This window comes from Canis lupus, chromosome 33 (assembly GCF_011100685.1).
Source record: "Canis lupus familiaris isolate Mischka breed German Shepherd chromosome 33, alternate assembly UU_Cfam_GSD_1.0, whole genome shotgun sequence".
NCBI classification, from domain to species: Eukaryota; Metazoa; Chordata; class Mammalia; order Carnivora; family Canidae; genus Canis; species Canis lupus.
In genome coordinates, this window is record NC_049254.1 from 12,974,765 (window position 1) to 12,993,984 (window position 19,220).

At 41.5% G+C, this 19,220-nt stretch overlaps 1 long non-coding RNA gene across 1 annotated transcript in view; it reads left to right on the forward strand.

The window, feature by feature from the left end:
• Positions 1-778: 778 nt before the first annotated feature.
• LOC119867289 overlaps positions 779-19,220 on the forward strand; it is a 41,700-nt gene continuing 23,258 nt past the window's right edge. Inside the window, exons 1-2 of the long non-coding RNA XR_005383063.1 lie at positions 779-1,581; positions 6,773-6,831. This is a non-coding gene — a long non-coding RNA (uncharacterized LOC119867289). The remainder of the gene's footprint in view (positions 1,582-6,772; positions 6,832-19,220) is intronic.

The window sequence follows — 19,220 nt, forward strand, 5'->3', positions numbered from 1 at the left end:
GCCCTGGGCCAAAGGCAGGCGCTAAACCGCTGAGCCACCCAGGGATCCCCCCAAAATTCATTTGTTGAAATCCCAACTCCCATTCCCCCAGAACAGGTCCTTAAAGAGGAAATTCATTTAAAATGATGCCATCAAGGTAGTACCCTAATCCTGCATGGCTGGTGTCCTTCTAAGAAGAGAAAGAAACACCAGGGATACTGTACCTGGAGGAAAAACCATGTGAAGACACAGGGAGAAGGCAGCCATCTGCAAGCCAAGGGGAGAGGCCTCAGAAGAAACCAAACCTGTGGACACCTTGATCTTGGACTTGAGCCTCCAGACCTGAGAGACAGACCTGAGACAGAGAGACAAAAAATTTGTCCCCAGACCCGAGAGACAAAAAATTTCTGTGGTTTTAGCCACCCAGTCTATGGTATTCCGTTATGCGGCCCCAGCACACGAATGCTATCAGAATACAGTCAAACAAAATTATCCATTGGTTCCTGGTCTATTCTCACTAAGAAGGGTTAAAGGCGAGAAGCAAACAAAAGTTACTGAGCTAGTTTCATTTCTCAAGTGAGATGAATACAGTAAGTGAAAGCAAATCCATACTTCCAGATGGCAACTGTGCGGCACCCCTGATTGCTGCCACTATGAAGTGATTGTCAAAGATTTCTGTGACAGGTCCTCCTTCCACGCCCTGTGTTCCTTCTCCTCTCCCTACCAATTACCTGCTAACGTGCATACCACTGGCTGTACATCTGCCCTCGCAGACGTCACAGAGCTTGATGCCACAGCACACAGCAAGGACCGGAGAGCGGGGACGTCGACAAGTATTTGACTCAAGGTTACAGGGAACTGATCACTTCTTTCTCCCCTTTGTATTTCCCATATACCAATGGCTCCTTCTTCACAGGAAAATAAGAGGAAAAGAGCAGGGACCTACAGATCTGAATCTGGCATCAGATGGAAGGGCAAGAGAAACTCTAGATTAGTCAAAAGGGAGGCCGGGGGCCACCCCTCCAATCGGCCTTGCCAATCGGGGCTGACTGGGGAGGAATAGAATGGCAGGCTTAGCCAGGGAGAGGGCCTGACCCAGCACCCCACATCCTCTGTGGCCTCAGTGTGACCTGTAAGCAGTCCAGGAGCTTCCTTTGTCCCAGAGGGAATAGCTGCGGCTGGCTGGCTGGGGAGTTCACCGTTTGGGGTAACACAGTGATCCTGAGGAAGGGAGCCCGAGCCCGGCTATCAAGCTGGGTGTCAATGGGAGTCACAGCCATAAGTAATGGGAGCATCAGAAATGTGGAGGTGGGGTGCTCAGGAACAGCACAGCTGCTTAGAGCCCCCTGCGGGGCTGCTGAGAGCACAGTAGCAGGTGGGTGGGGGCTGAGGCGGTGAGGCTGGCCGCCCTGGCCACCGGCAGGCCCAACGAGGCCCGGCACCGCTCGCAGAGGCCTAGCTGGACCGGAGCCTCCTCCCAGTCCCAGGCCGCTGCATGCACCCACACCTTGGGGACACTCCGCTCCTTCTGCACCCTCTGGCCTTCCTGGGAAGGAGGAGATGGAAGAGGTACCACCTGAAAGGAAAGAATCAGCCCTGACGGTGAGTCCAGCTCTGAGCAGATGCAGTATTTACCTAAAAGCGCCTGTTGTAGCCAGAAGAGACTTAATTATCCCTAATGACCAAGTTTAAGTTTTGGCCCCACTAGCAAAAAGGGGGGAGGGGGTCACGGTGCATGAAAAAATCAGTTACAGAAAACTGTCAAAGCTTCTTTTATTCCCCCTCATGAGTTGCTCTGTATGTTTCCACTTTCTCTTCTCACTTTTTAGACATTTTTTAATAAACAAAGCATAAATGTGAAGGAACCCTCTAGAGCCGACTGCAAAGACCACTTTATAAAATGATGCATGCTTGCAGCTCCCTGGCAGCAGACACTTGGCTGGGGAGTACTGGTGCGGTGTGGTGTGAACTGGGCTCCTGCAGAGTCAGGCCCCCCCCCCACCCCCGCCCCCTCCCACCCCCCACTCCCAGCCCCATACAGGCTGAGGGTGCAGGGACTCTTGGCAGGAAACCACAGAAAAGGAAAGACCTGGGCATCCACCTTCCAAGAGGCGCCTCTGAACATTAAGTTTCTTTTCTCGGATGCTTCACCAAGAGAAGTGCAGAGAATGTAAAAAAGAGGACCCAAGAGAGGTTTCTGCCCTTCCTTATTAAAATAACTACGTATTTGCAATACACCTTTCAATACCCCAAGGGTTAACTGGGCATTTTGCTTGATTTGCATGCTACTAATTTCCTTTTGAATATATCATTATTGCTGTAAGTAGATGCAGATGCTTAAATTAATTTTATTGTTAATGCCTCAAGGCATTTTTAGGAAAAGCACATAAAGCTTTTAAAAATCCAATAAATTATATAGAACCTTAATTTACTTTGCGTTATACCTTCAACTGAAGAAGGACATAAAGTATGTTCTTAAATTTAGATCTTGCTTTTATCACCAATTGAGTAAGTATCCGACTTAACTAAAATGGGCAAGACACACTCTTGATATGTTATTTATGTGCTAACAATCCCTCATTAGTCAGAAAAATAATTACATATTGACAAAATTGATAAGAAGCTTATAAACTATCTTATTAATCTGCGAATAATGATAACTGGGAGGCATATTATGTTAAGCAAACGCCAATAGAAATGAAAGTTTTTCTGGACCCATTCTATAAAAATGTCTATTCATCCACTCTACCTTCTAGGCACAGACTTCTGACTGCAATTGTCAGCAGAAATTTCCTCAATTCAGTTAATTATGCCCAATAACATTTGGGGCAGATTAAATAAGTATTTTATAAAGATAAACAAAAATAGAGAATGATGCATACTAAAAATTATAGAAGAATAATTGCATACAGTTTAAAATTCAATTGTAATCCAAATGAGACTGCCCTTCACTGGACTTCCTCTCTCCTCCCAAATATGCCCTGGAGGTCAGGCTTGATATGTCATAGCTCAACTCACAAACTTAATTCCAATATAAATAATGTCATTTTTACTAAAGTGTCCATGTGGAAATGAAAGAAAGTAAAACATCAGAAATGCTCTTCTTTAACCAGTGTTTATATTTCTCTCAGCTTCCTCTTCTACCTCAACTGCCAGGAACTCTTCTGCGCATGTGCAACCCTTTCTCTGCTCACAGAATTATCTCCCCCAAGATCTCAATCTGCTTTTTTTAAGTTGGACATTTTGGCTCATCCTTAACTTCCTCAATTTGTAGCCTGACCCATCAGCCACCTCAACAAGACGGAAGTCCCCCCAAAGGTTTACCCTCACCAGGACTCAAGAGAGGTATTAAAAAATAAACGGGCAAACAAGAAATTTTACGAGTTAATTGGAGCATGTGTTACTTCCAACAGGGCAGTGCCAAACTGGAAGTGGTTCAGGGATAAAATTATATAGAGATAGAGAAAGTGCAGAAGCAAAGAAAAGAAATCATTGGATTGGCTGTAGCTTAAAGCCTGGTTGGCAGTTTGTGATTGGTTCTCCTTAGCGTTTCAATTTTGTAACTTTGAGGCATTTGCAGGTTTAGATTTTGGTTTGCTGACCTAGGCCACTAGGATTAGGGTTCGGGTTAGGCTAGAGCCAAAACAGTCTAATGGGCTCCTCGTTAAATTAATTTAACAGGAGCTTTTAAATAACAAATGCTCTGTTACTGATACTAAAGTCTAAGATTGCCTCATCCTCAAACACACTCAACTTCCCATTCACTCAGCTATAGAACATGCAGCCAGGTCCTGGGCTAAGCATCCAGCAGCCCCTCCTGGGGAATCCAGGAAGCCAGGGGAAATGACACAGCACTACTCGGTTTGGCTTCTGGTCCCTGTGAGTCATCAAATTCTTTTCATCTGCAGACCCTGTCTGCATTTGACACCAATTGTGACCTTCCGCCACAAGTGTCTATTGGAACAGTCACTTTTTTCTATCAGTGTTGTCAATACAACAATTCAAAAGAAATTTTTGGCCTCCTTAGTACAAATGCAAAATTCATCATTTCAACATGGTTTTCTCTGACTAGGTTTCTGTGACATCGCTTCCTTCCCAAACACTCTGACTGCAAGTGTTTATTACCCAAGAAAATTTCTCTCAGCTCTGCATAATCTCCACTGTGAGCCTCTGTTTTTTTTTTTCTTTTTTGCTGTATTACATCCCTTATCCACTGTAAGCCGTATCAGTGGAAGGATTTTTTATCACACTCTTGCTTTGGCAGAATTTTCAGGTTGTATTCATACAGAAAGAAGTTCCTCTCCTTGATCGGTTAAGATCTCTGTGAAATATTCTATTTCCCCGCATGAACTAATCCCTTAAATAAGCACTAGAGGATTTCTCTTTTGCTATTTTATTCACTTGTGAGATGCTGAGGCCATGGAGTCACCAATTTTCTTGGACCAACTCAGGGGGTTGCCTCCCACTAGCAATCCACATCAGTCATCCCAAATAGCCCGAGTTGCCTGGATTTGGTACAAAGCAAATACCCACAAAAGAACTGAAGCAAAAAAAAAAAAAAAAAAAGAAAAGAAAGAAAAGAACTGAAGCCATGCACATAAATATTGATATTTATCATTCTTAATATAAAATCACTGACAGGGCTGCAAGACTAATTATATTCTAATTATTGCTCTAAAACTAATGGGCGTTGGTGAAAGATTCTCCAAGCTGAGTGTTCTGCTAAGAACTAACAATTCCAGAATTCTTAGCATTTTGGAAGTTTGTTATTGACTTTCATGCCAGGATTCACAGCAGCAGTGCACCCTCAAGCTCCATGGAACCACACTCTCACTCTTAAATGCTGAACACCCTATAGTGTAGGACTCAAACAAAAACAGGCTACTCTTCAAAAGTCCATTCAAATTTTCAGTTATTTAAGCCCTGCCCCAGAAACATCCTAAATGAGTTATGTTGCTGAATACCACTCCATTTCTCCAACTCCCAACTATTTTTCACTGCCTAGTTTTCCATTAGTAACCTTCAGTAATTCAACATTTAGGGTTTTTTATAAAGTACCTGAAGTTTTATACAACTATCAGAAGGAAACGAATTTTTTTTTTTTTTTTTTTTTAAGGAACATGCTTTGCAAATGCCTTTGAACTAGTTCATTTACAAACATGGCTCAACTGGAGATGTTTCAATAGACACAGAAGAATTTCGGTTGTTCCTGATTTGGGGACTTCTGGCTCTTGGGCCACATAGTTTTCCTTATCAAAGAGGTCGCCTGCCAAAACACTTTGATCCTGCTTCTCCTCTCCCCTCCCCTGCCCAAGATAAAGTCCTTAAGTATTAAAGGAGCATCCTATTTTCATAGATGCAAACATGAGCTTAAGCCAAATACAGTAGCATCCAATGCAGAGCTCGTGGTAAAGCTGGAAAGTGGTGCGCAGGTGAACACAGCCCTTCGTCTCAAACCCTTTTTGTCAGTATCACTGTCCATTGTGACTGTGGAAGGGTCATTAGAGTGCACAGTGGCAGCTAGTCTTGATGGCAGGCATGTCAGAACAGAAGTAACATATTTTACTCATCCACCCAGAAGTTCCTTTCTTCAGAAATCCAAAGAGAGCAGCTTCATGAATAAAAATGTATTCTGAAACTTCTGTTTCTTCCCCAGAGGGCCAACACACATAGCCCAAAGAGGACAAAGGGATATATACTTGCAGATCTGTGTGTATTCAAGTTTCTACAGCTAAATGGAATCCTGTTGGAACCTGAAGACATCAAATATTGAATATTAAAGAATATCTTCTGCTTTGTCGTTATTGTTCTATGTTTCATTTGTAATTAGCACTTGATGAGTTTAGTTAATAATATACACTAATTTTTGCATGGTCTGATCACAGAAGTCTTAATGAAACTATAAGTCAAGGCTGATATTTTCAGCCTGTAGGACACATCGTTTCCATCTGTCTTCAGGTCATTTCAGCACAATATGGTAGGAGCAATCACAGGAAACAGTCCAGGATGGAAAAGAGAAACAGGGTCGTGTTTCTCATTAATAGGAAAAATCTCTCCTTTCTCCCTTCTTCAGATTACATAAAAATGTTTTATCTCTACTTTCATAGCATTTATTACTTATTAAAAACATATTACCTATCTATGGAAGCAATATCATCATGTAAGATTTAGAAAATAGAGAAAATATTTTTTTTTTAAAAAGTAACTATGGTCTCGGTACTACCATAACCAAAATCTTTAAAGCTGGACAGAGCTGGGTTGAGACTGTCATGAGTAGATGTGTGACTTTAGACAAACAATGGTCTTCTTCTCTATGTCTTAATTTTACTCATATGCAAAATGAAATTACAAACCAATGTTTAGGTATCATTCTCAAGTGAAGAATCAAAGCCTGAGTCTCCTCCATGTTAAAACCAGTTAGTCTGCATTTGTATGCCCTGGCATCATAACATAATATAATGATTCTTAGGAGAAAATGGATAACCTAGCACTAACATGGTATTGCTGCCACTTCCCCAATCCCTGAAATCATAAGTGAAGGCTGTTAGCTCAACAAGTAATACCAATCTTTAATGTTTGAGATGTCAGCTAACTAGAGAACAGCAACAAGAGTAGAAGAATGGCAGAGGTGAATTCTAGAAACTTTGGGCCTCAAACATGCTGAGTCTCTTAGTTCTGCTTTGGAGAAGATGGCTCCTCTCAAGTTCCTCAAGGAAAAATCACCATGACTGGAACTCAAGCTTAATCAAAAAGACTACTCCATATCACTGAGACAAAACACTTTTTCTTACAGGCACCCAGCAGATGTTAAGGAACAGACAACCTAAAGGCTACAGAGGGAACCAATCACCAGTAGGTATTTTAATGTCTATACATACTTGCCCAGTTTATAATTTAAGTATCAGTCCCAACGATAGCAATTATTGCATCACATCCAAAAAAAAAAAAAAACACATTCTTAAAATCAATTACAGTCACTGCATTTGCATACTTAGTTTCTTCCAATACACAATTTACATATGTGTCTCCAAATTGTTGACCTCTGACTTTTTTTTTAATAATAAATTTATTTTTTATTGGTGTTCAATTTACCAACATACAGAATAACACCCAGTGCTCATCCCGTCAAGTGCCCCCCTCAGTGCCCGTCACCCATTCACCCCCACCCCCTGCCCTCCTCCCCTTCCACTACTCCTAGTTCGTTTCCCAGAGTCAGGAGTCTTTATGTTCTGTCTCCCTTTCTGGTATTTCCCACACATTTCTTCTCCCTTCCCTTATATTCCCTTTCACTATTATTTATATTCCCCAAATGAATGAGAACATATAATGTTTGTCCTTCTCCGACTGACTTACTTCACTCAGCATAATACCCTCCAGTTCCATCCACGTTGAAGCAAATCGTGGGTATTTGTCGTTTCTAATGGCTGAGGAATATTCCATTGTATACATAGACCACATCTTCTTTATCCACTCATCTTTCGATGGACACCGAGGCTCCTTCCACAGCTTGGCTATTTTGGCCATTGTTGCTATAAACATCAGGGTGCAGGTGTCCCTGCGTTTCATTGCATCTGTATCTTTGGGGTAAATCCCCAACAGTGCAATTGCTGGGTCGTAGGGCAGGTCTATTTTTAACTCTTTGAGGAACCTCCACACAGTTTTCCAGAGTGGCTGCACCAGTTCACATTCCCACCAACAGTGTAAGAGGGTTCCTTTTCTCTGCATCCTCTCCAACATTTGTTGTTTCCTGCCTTGTTAATTTGCCCCATTCTCACTGGTGTGAGGTGGTATCTCATTGTGGTTTTGATTTGTATTTCCCTGATGGCAAGTGATGCAGAGCATTTTCTCATGTGCATGTTGGCCATGTCTATGTCTTCCTCTGTGAGATTTCTGTTCATGACTTTTGCCCATTTCATGATTGGATTGTTTGTTTCTTTACTGTTGAGTTTAAGAAGTTCTTTATAGATCTTGGAAACTAGCCCTTTATCTGATACGTCATTTGCAAATATCTTCTCCCATTCTGTAGGTTGTCTTTTAGTTTTGTTGACTGTATCCTTTGCTGTGCAAAAGCTTCTTATCTTGATGAAGTCCCAATAGTTCATTTTTGCTTTTGTTTCTTTTGCCTTCGTGGATGTATCTTGCAAGAAGTTACTGTGGCCGAGTTCAAAAAGGGTGTTGCCTGTGTTCTCCTCTAGGATTTTGATGGAATCTTGTCTCACATTTAGATCTTTCATCCATTTTGAGTTTATCTTTGTGTATGGTGAAAGAGAGTGGTCTAGTTTCATTCTTCTGCATGTGGCTGTCCAATTTTCCCAGCACCATTTATTGAAGAGACTGTCTTTCTTCCAATGGATAGTCTTTCCTCCTTTATCGAATATTAGTTGACCATAAAGTTCAGGGTCCACTTCTGGGTTCTCTGTTCTGTTCCATTGATCTGTGTGTCTGTTTTTGTGCCAGTACCACACTGTCTTGATGACCACAGCTTTGTAGTACAACCTGAAATCTGGCTTTGTGATGCTCCCAGATATGGTTTTCTTTTTTAAAATTCCCCTGGCTATTCGGGGTCTTTTCTGATTCCACACAAATCTTAAAATAATTTGCTCTAACTCTCTGAAGAAAGTCCATGGTATTTTGATAGGGATTGCATTAAACATGTAAATTGCCCTGGGTAACAATGACATTTTCACAATATTAATTCTGCCAATCCATGAGCATGGAAGATTTTTCCATCTCTTTGTGTCTTCCTCAATTTCTTTCAGAAGTGTTCTATAGTTTTTAGGGTATAGATCCTTTACCTCTTTGGTTAGGTTTATTCCTAGGTATCTTATGCTTTTGGATGCAATTGTAAATGGGATTGACTCCTTAATTTCTCTTTCTTCAGTCTCATTGTTAGTGTATAGAAATGCCACTGATTTCTGGGCATTGATTTTGTATCCTGCCACGCTACCGAATTGCTGTATGAGTTCTAGCAATCTTGGGTGGAGGCTTTTGGGTTTTCTATGTAGAGTATAATGTCATCGGCGAAGAGGGAGAGTTTGACTTCTTCTTTGCCAATTTGAATGCCTTTAATGTCTTTTTGTTGTCTGATTACTGAGGCTAGGACTTCCAGAACTATGTCGAATAGCAGTGGTGAGAGTAGACATCCCTGTCTTGTTCCTGATCTTAGGGGAAAGGCTCCCAGTGCTTCCCCATTGAGAATGATATTTGCTGTCAGCTTTTCATAGATGGCTTTTAAGATGTTGAGGAGTGTTCCCTCTATCCCTACACTCTGAAGAGTTTTGATCAGGAATGGATGCTGTATTTTGTCAAATGCTTTCTCTGCATCTAATGAGAGGATCATATGGTCCTTGGTTTTTCTCTTGCTGATATGATGAATCACATTGATTGTTTTACGGGTGTTGAACCAGCCTTGTGTCCCGGGAATAAATCCTACTTGGTCATGGTGAATAGTTTTCTTAATGTACCGTTGGATCCTATTGGCCAGTATCTTGTGGAGAATTTTTGCATCCATGTTCATCAGGGATATTGGTCTGTAATTCTCCTTTTTGGTGGGGTCTTTGTCTGGTTTTGGAATTAAGGTCATGCTGGCCTCATAGAACGAATTTGGAAGTACTCCATCTCTTTCTATCTTTCCAAACAGCTTTAGTAGAATAGGTATGGTCTCTTCTTTAAACGTTTGATAGAATTCCCCTGGGAAGCCGTCTGGCCCTGGAATCTTGTGTCTTGGGAGGTTTTTGATGACTGCTTCAATTTCCTCCCTGGTTATTGGCCTGTTAAGGTTTTCTATTTCTTCCTGTTCCAGTTTTGGTAGTTTGTGGCTTTCCAGGAATGCGTCCATTTCTCCTAGATTGCCTAATTTATTGGCGTATAGCTGTTCATAATATGTTTTTAAAATCGTTTGTATTTCCTTGGTGTTGGTAGTGATCTCTCCTTTCTCATTCATGATTTTATTAATTTGAGTCTTCTCTCTCTTCTTTTTAATAAGGCTGGCTAATGGTTTATCTATCTTATTAATTCTTTCAAAGAACCAACTCCTGGTTCTGTTGATCTGTTCCACAGTTCTTCTGGTCTCGATTTCGTTGAGTTCTGCTCGAATCTTAATTAACTCTCTTCTTCTCCTGGATGTAGGATCTATTTGCTGTTTTTTCTCTAGCTCCTTTATGTGTAAGGTTAGCTTTTGTATTTGAGTTCTTTCCAGTTTTTGGATGGATGCTTGTATTGCGATGTATTTCCCCCTTAGGACTGCTTTTGCTGCATCCCAAAGATTTTGAATGGTCATATCTTCATTCTCATTAGTTTCCATGAATCTTTTTAATTCTCCCTTAATTTCCTGGTTGACCCTTTCATCTTTTAGTAGGATGGTCCTTAACTTCCACGTGTTTGAGGTCCTTCCAAACTTCTTGTTGTGATTTAGTTCTAATTTCAAGGCATTATGATCTGAGAATATGTAGGGGACGATCCCAGTCTTTTGGTATCAGTTCAGACCCGATTTGTGACCCAGTATGTGGTCTATTCTGGAGAAATTTCCATGTGCACTTGAGAAGAATGTGTATTCAGTTGAGTTTGGATGTAAAGTTTTGTAGATATCTGTGAAATCCATCTGGTCCAGTGTATCATTTAAAGCTCTCATTTCTTTGGAAATGTTGTGCTTAGAAGACCTATCTAGAATAGAAAGAGCTAGATTGAAGTCACCAAGTATAAGTGTATTATTATCTAAGTATTTCTTCACTTTGGTTATTAATTGATTGATATATTTGCAGCTCCCACATTCAGGGCATATATATTGAGGATTGTTAAGTCCTCTTGTTGGATAGATCCTTTAAGCATGAGATAGTGTCCCTCTTCATCTCTCACTACGGTCTTCGGGGTAAATTTTAGTTTATCTGATATAAGGATGGCTACCCCTGCTTTCTTTTGAGGACCATTCAAATGGTAAATGGTTCTCCAACCTTTTATTTTCAGGCTGTAGGTGTCCTTCTGTCTAAAATGAGTCTCTTGTAGACAGCAAATAGATGGGTCCTGCTTTTTTATCCAGTCTGAACCCTGTGCGTTTTGATGGGGTCATTAAGCCCATTCACGTTCAGATTTACTATTGAGAGATATGAGTTTAGGGTCATCATGATATCTATTCAGTCCTTATTTTTGTGGAATGTTCCACTGAACTTCTTCTTAAAGGGGAATTTTAAGAGTCCCCCTTAAAATTTCTTGCAGAGCTGGTTTGGAGGTCACATATTCTTTCAGTTCCTGACTGTCTTGGAAGCTCTTTATCTCTCCTTCCATTTTGAATGAGAGCCTTGCTGGATAAAGTATTCTTGGTTGCATGTTCTTCTCATTTAGGACCCTGAATATATCCTGCCAGCCCTTTCTGGCCTGCCAGGTCTCTGTGGAGAGGTCTGCTGTTACCCCAATACTCCTCCCCATAAAAGTCAGGGATTTCTTGTCTCTTGCTGCTTTAAGGATCTTCTCTTTATCTTTGGAATTTGCAAGCTTCACTATTAAATGTCGAGGTGTTGAACGGTTTTTATTGATTTTAGGGGGGGATCTCTCTATTTCCTGGATCTGAATGCCTGTTTCCCTTCCCAGATTAGGAAAGTTTTCAGCTAGAATTTGTTCAAATACATATTCTGGCCCTCTGTCCCTTTCCGCGCCCTCGGGAACCCCAATTAAACGTAAGTTTTTCTTCCTCAGGCTGTCGTTTATTTCCCTTAATCTATCTTCATGGTCTTTTAATTGTTTGTCTCTTTTTTCCTCAGTTTCCCTCTTTGCTATCAACTTGTCTTCTATGTCACTCACTCGTTCTTCCACCTCGTTAACCCTCGTCGTTAGGACTTCTAGTTTGGATTGCATCTCATTCAATTGATTTTTAATTTCTGCCTGATTAGCTCTAAATTCTGCAGTCATGAAGTCTCTTGAGTCCTTTATGCTTTTTTCTAGAGCCACCAGAAGCTGTATAATAGTGCTTCTGAATTGGCTTTCTGACATGAATTGTAATCCAGATTTTGTAACTCTGTGGGAGAGAGGACTGTTTCTGATTCTTTCTTTTGAGGTGAGGTTTTCCTTCTAGTCATTTTGCTCAGCGCAGAGTGGCCAAAAGCAAGTTGTATTGGGAAAAGGAGAAAAAGAGAGGAGAGAAAGAAGGAAAGAAAAGAGAAAGAGAAAAAAAAGGAAGAAAAAAAACGAAAAAAAAAGAAAAAGAAAGAAAGAAAAAAGGGGGGTGGGGGAAGGAAACAAATCAAAAAGCAAACAAAACAAAACAAAACAAAACAAAACAAAACAAAACAAAAAAAAGAACCACGGGGGAGTATCTTCTGATTCTGTGTACTTTAAGTCCCTTGGCTTCTCCTGGAAGTTGTCCGTCCAGCTGGTGTTCTGGGGGAGGGGCCTGTTGTGCTGATTCTCAGGTGTTAGCACTTGGGGGAGCTGCTGTGCCCCTGCCTGGTGCAGGGCTCAGTGGGGGTTGTTTACCCCGTGAGGCCCCAGGAGCAACAGCCCCAGTGGCGGGGCCAGCTCTGCAGCCCTGGATTCAGCCCCCGCAGTAGCTCCAGAGCTCTTCGTCTGCAGGGCCTGGAGGCTCCGGGGCGGGGCCGCTGATCTGCTCAGCTGGGGCAGGAGCTTCCTCGCTGTCCTGGGCCCTCCCGGCCTCTGCCTGTCCCGGGGGAGGCCGGATCCTGGGCTGTGTCCCGGCGCCCTGTGCTCGGGGCCTGCGCTGTTGGATTCGCGCTCCCGCCCCGCAGCCCCCTCCACGGAGCCGCCCCCGAGCCCCCCGAGCTGCTCCCGCCCCGCAGCCCCCTCCGCGGAGCCGCCCCCGAGCCCCCCGAGCTGCCCCCGCCCCGCAGCCCCCTCCACGGAGCCGCCCCCGAGCCCCCCGAGCTGCTCCCCCCGCAGCCCCCTCCGCGGAGCCGCCCCCGAGCCCCCCGAGCTGCTCCCCCCGCAGCCCCCTCCGCGGAGCCGCCCCCGAGCCCCCCGAGCTGCTCCGGGTCCCCCGTGCGCGCTGCAGCCCTTAGGGAGCTCGGTGCACTCCCCCGGGGCGCAGGTGCCTGTTAGTGTCCCCGGAGCCCGCGGGCCTCCCCGCCCTCCGGGTCCTGCTCCACCTCCCTGGAGCCCCTTTCCCCCGGGAAGGTCGGTGCAGCTCCTGCGTCTCCGGGACGGGGCTCTCCTGTCCTGGGGACCCTCGCCCCGGCCTCAGCCCGGCTCCTCGCGGCCCCTCCCCCTCGGAGGCCTTTTGTGTCTTTATTTCTTTGTCCCCGTCCTCCTACCTGATAGAAGCGCGACCTCTTCTCCCCGTAGCGTTCCAGCTGGTCTCTCTTTAAGTCTCAGGCCGAATTCATAGATTTTCAGGATAATTGGAAGGTTTTCTAGGTAATTTGGTGGGGAGGGGTGACTTGGGGACCCTCCTCTCCCTCCATCTTCCCCTCCTCCCGACCTCTGACTTTCAAGTTCTTAAATGATCTCCTGAAACTAGTCATCCAGGGAATCAATCAGTCCTTGACTATGGAATTTTCAAAGTTGCCCAGAACAATCTTACTGGGCTCCTGTGAAGATTAATTATGATAAGGCCCTGAAAGCACCCAGCACTTCGCCTTATCCCATTCATTTGCTTGTTTTCACAAACCAAAATTCTATTGTATATGCAGTTGGTTTTCTGGGTTTGTTGTTATTGTTGTTGTTATGTGTTTTCTTACTTTGGTAAAATGTCTTTTGCTTTTAAAACCTCTTCAAAAATATTTCTAAATTCTACCTAATAGTCCATTAATGGGAAGGTCACAGTTTTTCTAACAATATATTTATTGTTAGAGACTTTGGTAGTTCCCAATTATTTATATAAGTAATACCGCAGTGAACATTTCTTTAAAGAAATCTTTATCTGCAAAATTTATTGCTATAGCTCTGGTTATTTTCTTTCAATGTCTACTTTAATACATTCGACTTACAAGATTTTCTAAAAATCACACAAAGCCAAAGAAAACCGAAATGCAAAAACATGTAATATATTCTTTGGAAAGTTGTGTGACTTGTTTTCTATTAACTCAGTAAATTTGCAACTGAAAAGAAAAATAACCATCTAAAAATTTAATTTCATTTTGTGGAGTAAAAACATGCTCAATTTAATAAGATTTTTGTTCAAACAAGATAATAACTTTATAGGCCACTAATTTAAACTAGAATATACTTTATGTAGCAGAACCCTGCAACTGATATTTTTCTCTTGCATCACAGAGAATCAGATCTTTTGTCAAGTCATTCAGGGAAAGGGGTCAATGTAGCCATCCTCATAAGACTATATATTTATTTTCTTATGGCATTTGTGATATCATGCTAGCTGACAGCGATTAAAAGTGAACCCTTATAATGTCCACAGCAACAAGCCTATGTTAGCAAGCAGGCTCCAGAACCCATTCATAACCATGCTTCTACTTACTCATAGGTCCTCCTGCAGATCTAGATACAGATATAACAGAAATTTATGATCCTCTTCCCATCTGGTATTTCAGTCTTAGCCCTAGACTAACAAGAAAAGAAAAGGACTAATTTGTAGGCATTACTTTAAAGAAAATGTTTTAAAAACTTGTCAGAATTTTAGTTATGTATTCTTAGAATACTACTAATACCAAAGTCCATAACACAACTATGAAAATAATCATCAGCCACTTATCCAGAGAGAATGTTAATTTATATCACATGTAACCTAAAGAATACTAATTTAATTTAAATGCCTGCAAATAGTTTAGAGAAAGAATTCTGTTAAGAAGAAGGAAAAATTGAAACTGGAAAGAGAAAAGATAATAATGTTGATGTCTTGTTTATCAGTCTGTGCTAAAATATAATTATAATAATGGACTATTGTGAATCTAAGAAAACAACTAAATATAATCTCTATATAAAACAGTTGATTTTTCTTCCAAGCTGTGTGAAGACAAAGGCACCTCTAATAACCTCAAAGAGGTTCTAAATTTGGTCATAAATGAGCACTTTACAGTATTTTCTATTCAATTACATTTGGCAATGTGCCAGAATGGAATAGCACACTCAAAAACTATATATTGGAATACACTAATTTTCCATTGAATATTTAGTAAGAACCTACTATGTGTGCCTCACAATATGCCTGACATGAAGGTGCCAGGGAGCTTAAATTAGTTCACTGATATGAAAACCATAAACTCAAGCATTGTAGACTGCTAAGATATATATCTGTCTAATCAGATTTTAAAGTTTTTCAGAAGATTTTGAATAAACATTTTCCAATAATTCACTAGAAAACCTATTCGGATAATAGCATTGATGACTGACATTATGTTTAGAACATCTAATCAGAGAGCACCTTTGTCCACCAGAGAGAAAACTTCCAGCTATTTCAAGTTTTCTGCCATGATTAGAGTCAAGAGAAGTTTGAAAAACACAAGCATAAAACAAAACAAAACAAAAGGGGGCTCTCTGTTCCATTAAAAAAAAAAAAAAACTATCTGAAATAACCTGTAATTTGGAAGGCCAAGGAGGTGAGGGGAGCAACTTGATGTGATGGAGGTATGCAGGGCAGAGGACAACACCATAACTTTCATGATCAGAAAGACAGGAGGCAGAAAGGCAGCAGAGGACTTGCTGGAAGCTGCAGAGTGGATATACGTGTACGCCGAAGCTGGAGGGCCCTACTTCCCATATCAGCAGGTGAATGAGCACAAGACTCAAACTCCTACTTCTATTCAATATCTTTTTCACAAATATTTGTTGAGCCACCTAATTTTTTATTAAATATTCTCTTGGGTTCCTGGACCCAATTCCAACATGTCAGGGGGAGTTTCCCCAACACCAACAAACAGTTCTCCTGCATCGGCAGGGTATCCTATAATTTAACCCAATTCCATTGCTAGTTACCTGGAAATAGCATCAGATTTCACAGATGAAGGGCTCAGTCCTGCGAGACTGCACCCCTGTGCCCCTACTTCAGATGCCAGTCACACGCCCAGCTTCTTACTGTAAATCAGAAATTCTCAGAGCCCCCTCCCTTGGTTCAACTAATTTGCTAGAGTGGCTCACAGAGCTCAAAGAAACATTTTACTTAGTAGATCACTGGTTCATTGTAAAAGGATATAACTCAGGAACAGCCAGAAATAAGAGATGCATAGGAGGAAATAGGAGAAAAAGGCGCAGAGTTGCAAAGCCTTCTCCACACATACTATTCTCCCTGAATGTCCACATGTTCACCAACCTGGAAGCTCTCCAAACCCTATTTGGATTTTTGTGGAGGCTTCATTACAACAATTAAATCATTGGCCATTGGCAATTGATTCAACTTTCAGGCCCCCTCCCCTTTCCAGAAGTCTGAGGCTAGAACCAAAAGTCCCAATCTTCTAATCCCATGGTTGATTCCCTGGCAACCAATCCTCTTCCTTTGGTGGGGTCCAAAAGTGACCTCATTAACATTAAAGAAACATCTTGGTCACTCTCGACACTGAGGAAATTCCAAGAGTTTGGGGAGCTATGAGTCAGAAACCATAAATGAAAATCAAGTATGAGAAATATATTTTGGTCATCCAGATGACATTTTTCTTGTAAATCACAACATTGCAAATACTTACATGGATAAGATTTATAAACAAGTACACAAGTCCAGTATTTTTCTTCCAGGAAGCCAGCCCCATATCGCCATCCTTAAATGTCCAGGAATCCTCTACATTTACAGGGATTTAAGACCAACAGTTTGTACCTCTTATCTCTGGAGACAGAGTTCAGATGTATCCCTGGAAGCTGGACGATGTCACAACCCCTATGGGAAAGCTGTTACTTCTCTGAGGGCCTCCTCACTGTCCATACTGTCAAAATGTCAGACTTCAGTGCACAGCTGAAATCTAGACTTTCCATGATATCCTCATTTTGTGACTCTGCCCTTAACTGCATGTATAAACTTGATGCAGTGAGAAGACTGTCCCTCCCCATCCAGGGCTGCACATAAAAAAGGATGTCCAAACTGGACTAGAATTTTTAGGGTTATGGGAACAACCACTTGGCCTCAAGTCTGACAGCTCATGGTGGGTTTGGGACAGATCTTACCAAATGTCAGTTCATAAACTCCAACTGACCTTCTACCTCAGACCACCGGATGAGGCACAGGGGCAGTCCACTCCTCAGCTGTTATCTTTATCAATATTGTGACTTCTATTAAAAGACTTGCTGACTTTCCTGAGCCCAGGACTTGTTCACAATCACCCAGGTCTATTCCAGCAGCAGTAATAATATTTCACCTCAAAGATAAGAAGTTGCAGATTTTTCTCTCTCATCTCTACTCTTCATAACAACCAAAGGGATCTGAACTTTACCCACACTTTTCCAAATGCCCTTCAGGTGCCACATTTCAATGGCTCCATAAAACAACATAAATCTCACTTCACCAGATACTTGTCATAGTCAAGAAAAGATAAATATTTTGATTGGTAGCTAGAGACAAAGAGTGAAGAAAGAAGGGGGCAGACACAGAGACTATTGAAGTCTTAGGTTTATTACACGGATCCTTTTCTATCACATCAGGTGCTTCAATAAATACAATCTAAAGTTAAAAGCAACTAATTTGGTGACTATAAAAAGAGTCTACAATTGATTGGGACAATAGCATGTTGAATAAAAACATTTATTGTGCTTTCATAAAAACTGGCATTTACCACTCAAGTGTTCTCAAATGGATGCTGAATAGCTCTGACATATTTTTAAGGCAATTTACTCCTCAGGCTTAATATGTAGATGTTTTCTATTATGATAAAGCATTACAAAATACTAAGTACTTGTGTGCTAATCTTTTGAGGACAGTGACAAATGAAATATGATGCAAGTATGTCTTCCCAAATTAGAACAAAAATAAACGATGCAATTCAAAGAGTGAAGGAAAATTGGCGTCTCTTAATGTTTTCAACAGAATCCTAATACTTCCTGCTCAAAATCCAAAATCACGATAAAAACTGAAATTTAGAATAGAGCATTCAGCTATCAATATAGGTGAGTATAAAAGTCTACAAGTCACCAAAAACTTTACCTATTCTATGAAAGCTAAACATCTAAACTGAATATTAAAATAGGAAGGGATTAAATACTGAGAAAGAACGTTTAGGCTACTTGAGTCCTTCAGGACAAACTGAAAACAGCTGTGAAAGAAGAGTCTCAACTGTTTCCAGGGTCTGAGAATACATTAGGCTACTTAATATAACATCCTGGTGTATTGTTTGCTTTTTGATAGCAAACGAGATAGACAGATTGATTGAGTCACTCACAGGTATTCATTCCTTCAACAAATATTTACTGAAGGATTATCATGTCAGACACTGGTATAAAGGATTTTCTCACATCACTTAATTGAAATTCAACAAGTATTCTCATGTCATAATGAGGATTAAATGAGTTAATATTTGTATAGTGTTTAAAACAGCGTGGGGCACATAGTAAGTGCTATATAAATGTTTGTTAAATAAATTACGTTGAGGAGTCAGTTGTAATGTGATCTTTGTACAAGATTTTGGCATAAGAGATAGCAGCAGAGGCCCGAAATAACCAGCCAGGAAGAGCACAGGAAACACCTAAGTCAATATGTATCCATATTTAAAAAAAAAAAAAAAAATCACCTGATGGGGAGATTCTCTGGAAAAATAAATATTTTATGAGCCTGGTATAACAGGTTTTACACTGCCTGTAAACATTTATTTAGCACGTACCGTCTGAAACACTGCATGCCAAGCCCTGTCTAACTGCTGTACATATAATAACTCATTTAATTCTCGCAATAACCCTATGGTACTATTATTCCACTTTACAGAGGAAGAACTGAGGCATGAGAGGCCGAGCACCTTGCCAAAGTCATACAGGTAGTAAAAGGCAGAGCCCAGATTCATACTCAGGTAGTCTGGCTCCAGGAATCAGGTTCTTAAACCGCGAACTTAAAATGTGACATAGAGGGGTGCGTGGGTGGGTGGCTCAGTCGGCTAAGCATCTGCCTTCAGCTGGGGCCATGATCCCAGGCTGGCTGGCCTGGCTCCCCGCTCAGTGGGGAATCTGCATCCAGGGAGCTCCTTTACCCTCCGCCCTCCCCCTACCCTGCCCCTAGTACTTGCTTTGTCCTGTGCATGCTCTCTCTCTCAAATAAATAAATAAAATTTTTTAAATAAATAAATAAATAAATAAATAAATAAATAAATAAATAAATAAATTTAAAAAAAAAAATGTGACACAGAAAGGGGCCGGCATTTACTGGGATCCTCACG